Source organism: Aphis gossypii, chromosome 2 (genome assembly GCF_020184175.1).
Source record: "Aphis gossypii isolate Hap1 chromosome 2, ASM2018417v2, whole genome shotgun sequence".
In the NCBI taxonomy this organism is placed as follows: Eukaryota; Metazoa; Arthropoda; class Insecta; order Hemiptera; family Aphididae; genus Aphis; species Aphis gossypii.
Window position 1 is genome coordinate 9,941,888 of NC_065531.1, and position 12,998 is coordinate 9,954,885.

A 12,998-nucleotide genomic window follows, 5' to 3' on the forward strand; every position below is an offset into this window, starting at 1 on the left:
GGCCAACGTTTAAACAAGATCATAAAAAATAGTGTCTCTATCCTTGAACCAATAAATTGTTCACAGCAGTTTATACCATTGAGAAAAGTGTTGAAACAATTTTTTTCACTTGAAAATATTCTTGGTGAAACATTAGAAAACATGAAGAATTTAATGAGTAACAAGAGTGTTTTAGGCAATTTTATTCAGGGTACTTTTTGGCAGAGTAGAATCAAGAAATTTGAAGGAAAGACTGTCTTACCACTATTTTTGTTTTTTGATGATTTTGAGAGTGGGAATGTTCTTGGTAGTCATTCTGGAATTCACAAGTTAGGGGCAGTTTATGTGTCCCTACCATGCATACCAATACACCGTTCTTCAATGTTATCTAATATTTTTCTCACATTACTTTTTCATTCTTCTGATAGAATAGAGTTTGGGAATAAGATAATTTTCAAACCTGTAATTGACGAATTAAACTTTTTGCAAAATGTTGGTATAGAAATTGAAACTCCTGTATTTAATGGTACATTATACTTTGACTTAGGTCTAATTTTAGGAGATAACTTAGGGATTCATTCCATTATTGGTTTTGTTGAATCTTTTTCTTCTAATTTTCCTTGTCGAATTTGTAATATAAGAAAAGAAATGTTGAGAGTTCAATCCCATGAAGATGAATCTCTCCTTCGAACAATTGATGAGTATTATATTCATTTAAGTGAGAATAATGTAAGTACTACTGGTATTAAAGAAAAGTGTGTTTGGTTAGATGTCAAAGATTTTAGTCTATACGACCAAGTTGGAGTTGATGTAATGCATGATGTTCTTGAAGGTTGTGCCAAGTATATAATGGGTTTTATTATATATTACTATGTTATTGAATTGAAACTATTTTCCCTACAAGTGTTGAATGAAAGACTTTTTGGTTTTGATTTTGGACCTGAACGTAATAAACCTTGTGCTTTAAGTATGGAACATATTAGTCAAGGGAATGTTCGACAATCTGCTTCTGAAATGTTAATATTAGTTAGGTATTTTGGTTTAATTATTGGTGATTTTATACCTGCTGAAGAACCAGTTTGGACTCTGTATATAACCTTGCGTAAAGTTATAGATATTTTGTTGTCATCACTAGTTGAAGAACAAAGTATTTTTTTACTAAAAACTTTAGTTGGAGAACTGAATGAGCTTTATTTAAAATATAGTAAAAAATCTCTTAAACCTAAATTTCATTTTTTACTTCATTATCCCTTACTAATCAAAAAGTTTGGTCCTGTAGGTAATTTTTGGTCTATGAGATTTGAAGCCAAACATAGGATCTCTAAAATTGCAGCTAGATCATCTTTTAATCGACGTAACATTTGCTTAACATTAGCAATTAAACATCAGTTACAACTGAATAATATATTTGGCAAGGGTAAATTATGTTCAAATGTAGTTGTAGGTCCTTGTAAGTCATTATGTCCAATCAAATCTCATGCTATAAAAAATGAACTCAATCTGGATCTCGATAAATCTTTATTTTGTGTTAGTTGGGCAACAGTTAAAGGTGTACGTTATAAAACAAAACACATATTAACACAAGATATTTTGGAAAATGATAATTATAAATTTGTTTCTGTGAACAATATTTTTCTTTACGATTCTGATAGAATAATTTTTGAATGCAATTCTCTTCTAATGGTGGGATTTAATGAACATGTATATTCATATGAAGTTATATTTCCTGAAACAAATAATAATTGTTTCATTTTTCAAGATTCCTTGGTATCTCCCATCCCAAATAATTTAAATGTTACTCCAGATGGAACCAGATTTGTAACTGTAAGAAGTTCTTTGTAATTTAAACTTGTACATGTTTATTTTAGTTAAAAACATAAATTATTTAAATTTAAAAATTAATATTGTAATTTCTAAACATTTATTTGTATCAATAAAATTTACCTCTTGTAAAATAATGACAATTTTGAATTTTTGCAAAAATGCAATCCTAGAGATTGTGCATATAGCAATAGCATAGGTGCACATTGATTTGAAATGTTGAGGGTACTTATTTTATTATTTTATTTATAATTCATATAATATTTCATCCAAACAAATAAACCTCATGAATTTACAAATGACTGCTGCAATAAATAACTTAGGGAAATTGGGGGTGCTAATCACCCCCTATGTGTGCTTATGACATTTAGTAACTACAACCAAAAATATAATATATTTTGTACAGGTAGTTGTTCTGTTTGGTTATTTTAACAAATTAATTATGGTTAGCCTAACCTAGTGTTCTGTATACTCAACATAAGAATCATGTAATCATACAAAAATAATTAGCTACTTCTAAAACAAAAAATGTTCTCTCAACTATAAAAGAAAATATAACATTTGCTAGGTTTATAAAAATATTCTGATCTACCAACAAACCTTGTAATATTTATTGTTAAGATTACAAAGTGGTATTTTGTTGTGAGTAAATAATTTCTGTAGGCATTACAAATAAAATGTAGTTACTACAACAAACGATATTACTATTACAACTATTAACGGATAACCAGAATTGATTTGTACTAACAACTAAAATTACTGCTGTCCCTGAGCCAGCTACTTTTAACAGTTATGGTAACTATATTTTTGTTATTAGAACTAATTTTTTTTTTCAGTGTAAATGAAAAACAAAATTATTAAAGAGATAATGGAATACATAATATATTGAATCCAAATTATATATCAATATTAATTAAATTATTTATAGAAGATTTAAGCTTAGAACAGAAATCGAAAAAAAACCAAAGTTATGAATTTAATTACACGTTATTGGTAGCCGACACACGGCACTATATTAAATTTGCAGAGTTAATAATTTTTAGAATAAGATGTATAGTAAAAGGTGGATTAACTTTTGAATTACCCTACCTATACTTTAAGTCCTAAGGCCAATGTTTGAAACAATTCAGGACACCCGATAACACCATTCAAGATTTTATACATAAAAGTGACATTAAATACTAGTCGTCTAGTTTTTAGTGACTTAAAACCCACAAAGTTAGCAATATTTCAATTTTCATTAGTATTATGGTACGGATATTTAGTTTTATATGCATAAATACGTGAAAAAAAATTTATTGGACCTTTTTAAATTATTGATTAAACCCGATTTATTAAGATTCCGTCATACCGTAGTACCGTAACATATTTAAGTGATGACCTTATACTAGCGAACAATACAATATACTTGCATACATAAAGCGTCATTAAAACCAGAGCAGGTGCGTTTAATGAACCCTAGAAAAAAGGTAGATTTTTTTCCATAAAATGAATTAATATATGGGCATTAAAGGATAAATCGGCTGACAGTAGATGTAGTTCGCTATACAATTGGTGCAGTCTAAAAATGTCAATTATGTTATGCCGTTCTATGGAGCAAATTTACAGGCAACAGGCAACCAAAAATTATCAGACGTGATGAATGATAATATTATTAAAAAAAAAAAAATAAAAAAAAAACGAGATATAAAAACGAGTAGCATATTTATGTCTTTAACGGGAGCTCCTCTGGATTCCAGACGAAAGTAAAACCGACATCACAGAACACAATGCGCGAGACGACGGTATATTCACATAATACTCCCATGTAACAGCGCCAACTGGCATACATAATAATATGTCGTTTGCTTGAGACTTTTTCAAAAAAAAAAAACGCACTCACTCACCAAAAAATAAAAATACGTGTACTTACACTTAAGTAGAAAATATATATACTATACACAATACGTCAGTATAATGTATACGCATGTACTAATGCTCATACATATAATATATATGCACTGCGATGAGACTATTGTACCTACCTCGCGGGATGAATGCATAACGGGAAATTACAAAATCTTTTTTTATCGCGGACCGTGTTCACTGCAATAATATATGTGTGTGTGTGTGTGTGTGTGTGTGTACATTATAAATTATAATATTATTGTGTATGCCGACTGTTGGCTGACGACAATAACGAGTGAAAGTAGGTGTGCTCCGTGGGCCACATAACCGCCTACAACCGGTCGCCGCATACAGCTGTGGGTAGACCGCAAGGATGATGTCATTGCACATGCCGACTTGATGTGTACGCGGGTGTAATGTGTGTGTAGGTAATGTGCAGTGTACAAGTTGCACACACACAAAGTTCTCTCGCCTATGGGAAACGGCAAGGTCGTCGTCGCATCCGGACCCGAAGGTCCTTCATCGCCGTCGTATATTTCACTATACAGCACGTAAATGAAATAAATATATTTAAATCGTTTTTTTTTTCACTTCTGCACGTATAGGAATTTACAAACGTCACAAACCACTCGAGAGCTCGACGACGGGAAGTCGTGAGATCGAAAAAACGAAAATCATAATCACACGCGCGCTACCGCGGCGCGAGCGGACTGTGCGCGACATTACCCAACCGACTCGCACCTAATGCAGAGCCAGATACCGTAAAACGATAAATAGTAATAAATTTAAAAAAAAGGTGGAGCCCGTCACCAACGATTACGTAAATATTATAATACGAGTAAAGATGTGCTGTTTTACAAATTTTTAAATCTATCATAAGCCATATAGCTGTGGGTTTTCGATCAGGACGCAACACTACTATTGTAATTACCATCAAACATAATAATATCATAATCATATGCACAGCTGGCGCATATCACATAACACGCCATACGATACTATACAGTCGCGCAGTCGGCAGTGATCGTGTTTCTGTTTACGTATAAAGTGTACACGACAGTAGTAGGTATACAGTCGATCGAAGTCGTGTAATATTTACTGCATAAAGTACACTTGTGTACCTCACAGAGATCGGTTAAAGTCTTCGAGTCCGTGTGCGCATAATATTATACCGTTACATATTATTCGCTGGTCGGATATGTATTTAATTGTATTATGTGATTGACTCGTCGAATTCTACCGCGGCGAAAGCGAATTTTCACGGTGTACATAGGACGTGTATACGAGAAAACACGTCTATCTCGTTGTAGGAATTTCGACTGCGGCGGACAACTACCTATGTCGTACGATTTAGGTGCGTACGATCAATAAACGTACATGGTAGTAATTAAAAGCGTAATGAATAATATAAAGATGAAAGTCGCAATGCCATTTTATATGTATAGTCGTAGAGTATAGGTAATATAGGTATATGTTTGTTATTTACGTGTCGATATTATACCGGCAGTCATATAATACAAGCGTATAGCCTGTACAATATATTATATTTACGACTACACTCGGAAAATAATGTCAATAATCGTAGAGAGTCGATAAAGCTATTTGTTGTCTTCCACAGGCGCGTTCGTTTAAGTCGAACGTGCGGCTATGTGTAGTGTGTCACATTATTCACGACACACTGCAGGAAACCGACACCCGCCCAATGGACCGATAACGGCGGCGGCGGTGACTTAACGGTAACGAATCCAGTTCCGGGTTCTGTACTTATATATATTATACTATACGTCTTATACTACATCATACACCACATAATATTATTTATTATATTTAGAAACAGTGTGCATTTATCATTATTATTTTATTCGTCGTGTCGGCAAGTTACCGCGTGGTTGTATATAGCTGCAGCGGTTAGCGTCGACTACGAGTCGTTTGGAATCGCGTATTGCGCGATACAGACAGGAGACGATCGTAGTAGGTTGTACCGACGGTTACTGTTATTATTTTTGTGGCATGCTCGGTGATTTCAAACAGCCATAAATCACGACAGCGTTTACAAAAGACGAAACGCCGTCATTATAATATTGTTATTATATTAAACACCGATTTGTCCTGTACGTCTATATACGCATGTTTACCACGGGCCTGTGCAGCGTATAGTGATGTTTTATATATATTATTATATTGTGCATCTGCAGCGACAGAGCGTTTTGCATTCGAGAACGTTATTGTCTAGAACTCCAAAACGGTCAGTGAACTCCTATTTACTATATGGTAATAACACGCCAAACAAACGCGCACACACGCATTTCATCATGAGAGATAGGCGACTGTTTGAAAAATAAGAACATATTCAAATAAGAAAAAAATTAATAAGACGATATCTGGCTACCTCCGCCTGCAATCGCATACAGGCATCTCTGTATATGCGATACGTCTAAATCGTATATGTTCTCGTTCTGTGTGTGCAAAACGTTTGTAGGGTACGCAACTATATATAATGCGATTTAGCGGTGCGCACAGAGGATATAATAAAATATAATACACCTATACGGCTGTACGGCAACTATTTACGTACATATATATAGTTATGGAGCGCCGAGTCCAATTAAGGATTAAAATAAAAATGATACTATATGCATAATAATAATATATTATACGCGTAGGTATATTTGTATTGCGCGTTGGGACGGCGACGGAATACTACTATTATATACAGTTCAACAACCGCAAATCGCGACCCAATAGTTTTAAACGTTTGCCGTAACGCGTAGGTACCATAATATTACCTTATTACCTATAGGCTATATGCATATGTGATGTTATATAAATACGTATGTCGTATATGTGTATAATAATTATGTATTGATATGGATACAAATTTACAATATTATATTATGTGTACTTAACGACACTGGGGTTACTATTATTTCCGTTCGAATTCGAGCGCGTAGGTCGAAACACGTAATACGCGTGTCGATAAGAAACAATATAATACATCATTACGCGACCCACGACTGTAGACGTGTTTGCGTGCATATAATAGTTTGTGACACGTTATAGGTTCAACGCATCGCAGGATGCAGGAAGTTGCAGGGATTACACTAAAAACTGCACGAAAATGTTGTCGCAAGGGATACGAAAAGAATATTGAGTTTTTTAAGTGATTATCAAAAAAAACTCCCGTATCCGAGAAAAACAAATCTAGCATTCAATAATTTGATATCTCAACTTATTGCGGAATAACATTGGGTTAAATTTAAAAAGTACACTAATAACAATAATTTAAGCACTTAAGGGAACGTTTACTGTAAAATATATAGACATATAGTATCAATGAGTTTTTATCTAAAAAACAATTAATAATATCCTGCATTTAATTTATTTTTGTAGCTCAGCCCTCGTATAATATTTGGGATCGTGTTGGTATCGTATTGCTCCGATCGAGCAGCAATATTATTAAAAGGACGTCGTCTCTGTAAGTGTTGTCTTCGTCTTACTAAAGCATAACATAATGCCAACATTTACGTTAAGAAGTTGGGATTTCGTGTGGTTAGCTTAAACATTAGTAGAGGGGAAACTATACTAAATTATGTGTTTTGTCTTTGGGTTTTTAATGGTGTTTTAATTTTTGAGCGAGTGATGAGTAGATAAAATATTTAAAAATGTTCATAACTCTTTTTAATATTCAAAAAAGTAGAAAGGGAATGGCTGAGATGGTCTTAAATTTAAATTTCATAGTTGATCGATTCGTTCTGATATTAAAGCTTACCTCATAAAATATGAATTGTCGTATGCATCACGTAAGACCATTGACTTTATTGTACATTTTACTACATAGTAAATGATGCGGTAAAACACTGAGACAACATATATACGGATAAAAATTACCGTCCTCTTAAAATAAAGGGACGGTCTGCGTTGTGTAAACGGCATTATTCATTATTTATATTAATATTCATGTTTATAACCGGGTCAAATATCGTGGATCATAATTTATGATCATTATATAGGTACACTGGCTGGATGATGGCATACAGCGGCTCGGCGAGAGGAAACGCTGCGATGACTTCAATATATTATTATACTATTCTTTAGTCTCGACGGAGCGTGTCTCCGTTATAATATACATTAATGTTTATTATAGAATGTAGTCATCGCGGGTCTGGGTAAGCGTTGCTATATATATATATGATAATAATCATGTATATAGTACTGCACAACTCGGTGGTGGCGGCGACTGCGATCTGTGGGCGCTGGGAAAAACGAGTTTAGCGCCCTCGGCCCGCCAAAGTCTTTTGATGTTTCCCGCGAACGGTTGACAAACGGGCGGACATTACGGCGGCGGCAGCAGTGTCGACGACGACGACGATGCCATTAATATAATTTGCCACTCTTCCGTGTGTGTGTATATTTGCGCGGGTGTGTGGTGTGTCGCAATTTATTAAGAGACCGCATTGTCGTCTACAGCAATAATCACTCATACATCAGTATTTACTGTTTTTCAGTAATCCTTTGTGCTTCACCACTCATCAAAAACGAGGAAAATGCTGACACCAAGGCTGCTTTGATTGGATCTGGACGCGTGTCCAATCGATACGCGACAATGAGATTTCGAAAAAGAGTATAATATTAATACATTATCGATTACATGAAAATCGTCCTTTGTGCACAGCTGACTAAAGACATACCTACGCATAACAGTATTATATAGAATGCCTGTTACAGTCAGTCATTCGATGAATATATTACACAAAAATAAAACGGACTAGCATGAAACACAATTTTATGTTTTTTTTTCTAATTGTTTTGAAAAGTATCGAGAATTGTTTATTTTCACTTCCCAGAAGGCCTAAATAGATCGCTGAATCGCTCCACTAAGAATCTAAAATATTTTATAAAGGTATAATCGAATGGCCATGATGGAAAAATAACAATAAACTTATAATCGCATTTACTTGGATTTTATTTAACGTTTATTATTGGTTCCATCGACTAATTAGGTGCACAATTCTAACTTTGTGAGTGTGCATTGCATATACGAGTTTCACAAATCAAAAATATTTGGCCACTTATTAGACCAAAGCTTTTGAGAGACGGAAGATTATATTGGGTAATAGTGTATACAAGATTAGAAAACGTTATTCACTATCTGTTTTTCTCAAACGCACAATGCCCAAACGATTAATTCAATTTTTTTCCATCCAAGTGTAGATTTTTTTTTCGTCATCCTGCTTTGAGTTCTTTTTTTGCGTCATCAGATGGAAAAAACTAAGCCACCGCCGTCACGTTGCAGCGTATACTTATACGCGTCGATAATAATCAACACACGTTTCTGCTTGATAGGTTTTCGTTTGCTGCTGCTGATTATTGTTATTACTTATTATAGTGTTATTATTAGTGGCTCGTTTATACAAACGAGATCGTTCACGCGTGCCCCATAACGTTTTTTCTCGATATGGACGAAGCCACCGTGCCTGAAGTTGGTGAAAAGTCAAAAATTACGAAATATATATTATATTTTTCAATGGCGCTCTGGTTAGGATTTGTTTCTCTTAACAAGTGATGCAAATCGCGTGGTGATTTAACTTTGTCTTTGTCGTTGATCGCGTGTGGTTTGTATATTATGTATGATCAGAGAAAAACGGTAATAAACACTGCAATGACCACGTTGTATTCGATATTAGGTACATAAATAGCCGTGTGTACAAACGATTTCTCGCGGAAGAAGTCCGCTCGGAATATAATTTTCAAACCTCAAGTTGTCGGTTTTAAAACCATTAACTTATGATATTATTATCGATATAATATTATATAAGTATTCAATTTTGAGCATGAATAATACGATGTAAGCTTCAAAATTAACATTAATATGTAATACAATCATACAATTTAAAAATATGTAATCATTATAAAGACCGTGACGTTTTTTGGATATTTCAATATATATTTTCTTGATCGATTTAATTCAGTTAAATATTTTCACCGATCATATTATTATTATGATGCTTTTATAATCGTTTCAATAAAAATATTTCAGTGCATGAATATCTGTTTTAGTTATTGGAAATCAAATTAAACTAGCTTTTTTAGTAACGACTAAGCAACAAGCCCTAATATAACTCAATATCATTACATTATATAATTTGTACACTTGAATGTGAATTGCATAACTTAATGTGCAATGGGATTAAATTATTCTTAAAATGGTTTTGTCGTCTAAACTGTTGTAAATGTTTTATAAACATAATTGTTTATTGCAGTCAAACGCTGAATCGAAAAATGAATATAAACACAACCTTGACTAAGTAATCTCAGTTGAACGGTGAAAGATACTCACTACTCAGGTGTGACAGTTTCAGACACGAAAGTGGCAAGAGTAGGTAACAAAGACGTATCAGCCAAAGTTCAATCAATGCATGTACGGGGAGGAGGATTTAAACTTTTTAATTCACCTCTGTAGATATTGTAAGGGGCTCTAATATCCTTCTTTCATCACTCACAATAAGATAACTGTCCTTTTTTCAATTATGATAGATTTTAAATTAAAAAAATAAAAATAAAGACAAGAAATTACTATTTTTCAAGTAAAATAACAGTTATAAAAATATATTATTATTATTCCTATATATATTGTCTATACATTTTATAAGCAAGACATATAGGAAGAAGAGTGATTCAGCCATTGTCTCTTCATCATATTATACACCATTGATGGCTTGCAGAGGTATAGGTACTATAACTGATTATAAAATAGAGTAAATAGACTATTCTACAATCAGTGGTACTATGTACGTTTAATTTGTAGTTGGTAAAAATGGTATAATATGTAAGTACCTATATTATATAATAGATTTTTTAATTGCTATTTTAAAACGTTTCACATTTTAGTTAATATTTATACGATGATAATAAAAATAATGCATTGTGATTTATTATAATTTATAATTAATAAGTATTATAGCCTTCTACGCACGTATGCAGGCGTGTACGCAATCACTATTGTTTCTAACATTTATGTATGCACTGTCGCTTTGACGTACCAAGGAATTTATTAAGAAGAGAATCAAATAATCAATAATTACATTTTTTAATCGATTTCAATTATAGTTTTCCTCATAACTATAACAGATGATTTTTATGATTCATAACTTAAGAGTGCATTTTATACATCAAAAATGCTAAATGTATATAAAAAATTTCGATATTTAGAACCTAAGTGATGATATTATAAATTATGAAGTATTTACTTACTCAAATAATAATTTTTATTAAATTTTTTATTAGGCTATTTTTTTAATGATATGAAAATATTTTTTAACATTGAAGTTTCAATGGGTTTTCAAGAGATTTACTAAACCAGAAAATTCCTAACTGTATGTAATGAGTATGCTACCTATATATAATATATTATATGTACCTATGTATTATTAGGATAAAATTCGATGCTTGGTAGTGATGTAATATAATAAAGTCATTAATTTGTGTTCGTATTATTATGATTAAGCGGAACTATCAACTAGACTATGCAAACGGTCATTATTCATAAAAATATATTATATTATACTGTTAGACGTTCACATCACACCAATATACCAATTACCAACAGAAAAGCTGAGAAAGGTGCCTGCTTTTGATGATCGAGCTAATTTGCAGCAATATAAATTACACTTTAATTTGATAATTGAGTTATATTAAACTCCTGCAGATGTCAAAACATCATTAATATATTATATCTCATAGTTATACATAGTTTAAGTGGGACAAGTGGGTAGTTGGTCATTATATACATTTATTCATATCGTGATTTTTTAAATTTAAGAACACGATATTATAGCAAGGCTATTTAAATTCCAAATAGAGTATTTTATATTGCACGAGTTATATGTATAATGAAATATTTTACAAAGACATGCTGTGATTTAATTTTATCCGAACACACTCCGGTAATCGGTTATGTACTTACAAAGTGACTTCGAGTATAGTTTCAGAATTTTGGTTATAAATAAGATAATATATTATAGCCATGTTGTGTATGAACGGGACTTATTAGATTTCGTTCGTGAATTCGTGATAGATTGGATAATTGGAATGTGCGCAGGTATAATATAATGTAGGGTAGGTATACTCTTATTATATATCGGTTTATACCGTGCGTGTAGTATAATGGGTATAATACCAATATATATATATATATATATACATTATACATAAAAATATTACATATAAGTATTTGGTATAGTCGTACACACCTAATACCTATATCGTGCGATTAACGAAAATTTATCGCCGTAAACGTTTAGAAATGAGATTCGTGACTAAGGCTACGCATTAGGGTTTAGCTAGAGTGCACATTATGTTATCCGCGCGCGGATATCTAATGTAAAAATATTATATTATCATTATTTTTATTATTACCATTATTACACGTTTCGTCGCGCGGGATCGAATCGCTAGCCACGGCTGCGTGTGTGTCCTGCGTCCTCTGAGGCTTGTGACTAGGCGAAAAATAAAGGAATAAAACGATTTTCAGATCCATTAAGGTCCCGTCCGTCGATTATTTTTAGTCGGAGACGCGGTAAATTACCCGCTGCAGCGGCCAAAGCAATATAATATTTTTCTCATGACCGTTCCGAGTTTGTCGAACGTGAGAGTGTCGTCACGTAGGTATAGATAGGTACTACCTATCTCTCTGTTTTCTCTCTTTCTCTCTCTCATTATATATATATAATATATGAACCATTATAAATATATCGACGAAGTTTTCCACACCGAGTCGAATCGCTCTTCGCGTGTGGCTATGCAGCTATTGGGTATTGATATCAGCTTCTTCTGTTGTAGGTACATGACTTTTGTGGTCGGCCAAAACGATCACGTCCGCGCACGATCAGACAAACTATATTACTACACATCGCATTTTTGTATTGCGATTTGCGATACGCACATTTTTTTCGTCCCGTTGGCTGTAGCAACGGTATAATACATTTGTAGTCTTAGATATAAATATAATGCAGTATAACGCTATTATGTTATGGTGGCGACTGTAAAAAACATTGGAAGCAGCATCTCTTTGGATATTTATTACATACAATACATAGAAATAAGGAGCGGCATTTTCCCGCTCGTCGTGGGAGGTGCTATACCGCTACATAATATAATGGAGACGAAGAATTTCAACGTTTCCGAGAGCGGTCACTACATATTATCTCATCTATAATTATACATAAGTACATAATAAAACGTAGTGTATGTTTTGTGTATACAAAGAAAACGAGACGATGTATGGACGAATTATTAGACTATGAAGACAAAGA

General features: G+C 33.1%; 1 protein-coding gene across 2 annotated transcripts in view; it reads right to left on the reverse strand.

Annotated features, from left to right (window-relative positions):
* The window catches only part of LOC114131396 (uncharacterized), a 31,740-nt gene that overhangs the window by 16,595 nt on the left and 2,147 nt on the right, over positions 1–12,998 (reverse strand). The window contains exon 1 of one of the 2 annotated variants that reach the window (XM_027996599.2): positions 12,103–12,121. The exons of the other annotated variant lie outside the window; for it this stretch is intronic. The gene's annotated coding sequence lies outside the window, so the exon portion shown is untranslated. Of the gene's footprint in view, positions 1–12,102; positions 12,122–12,998 lie in introns of those variants that run through there. 2 annotated transcript variants of the gene reach the window in all.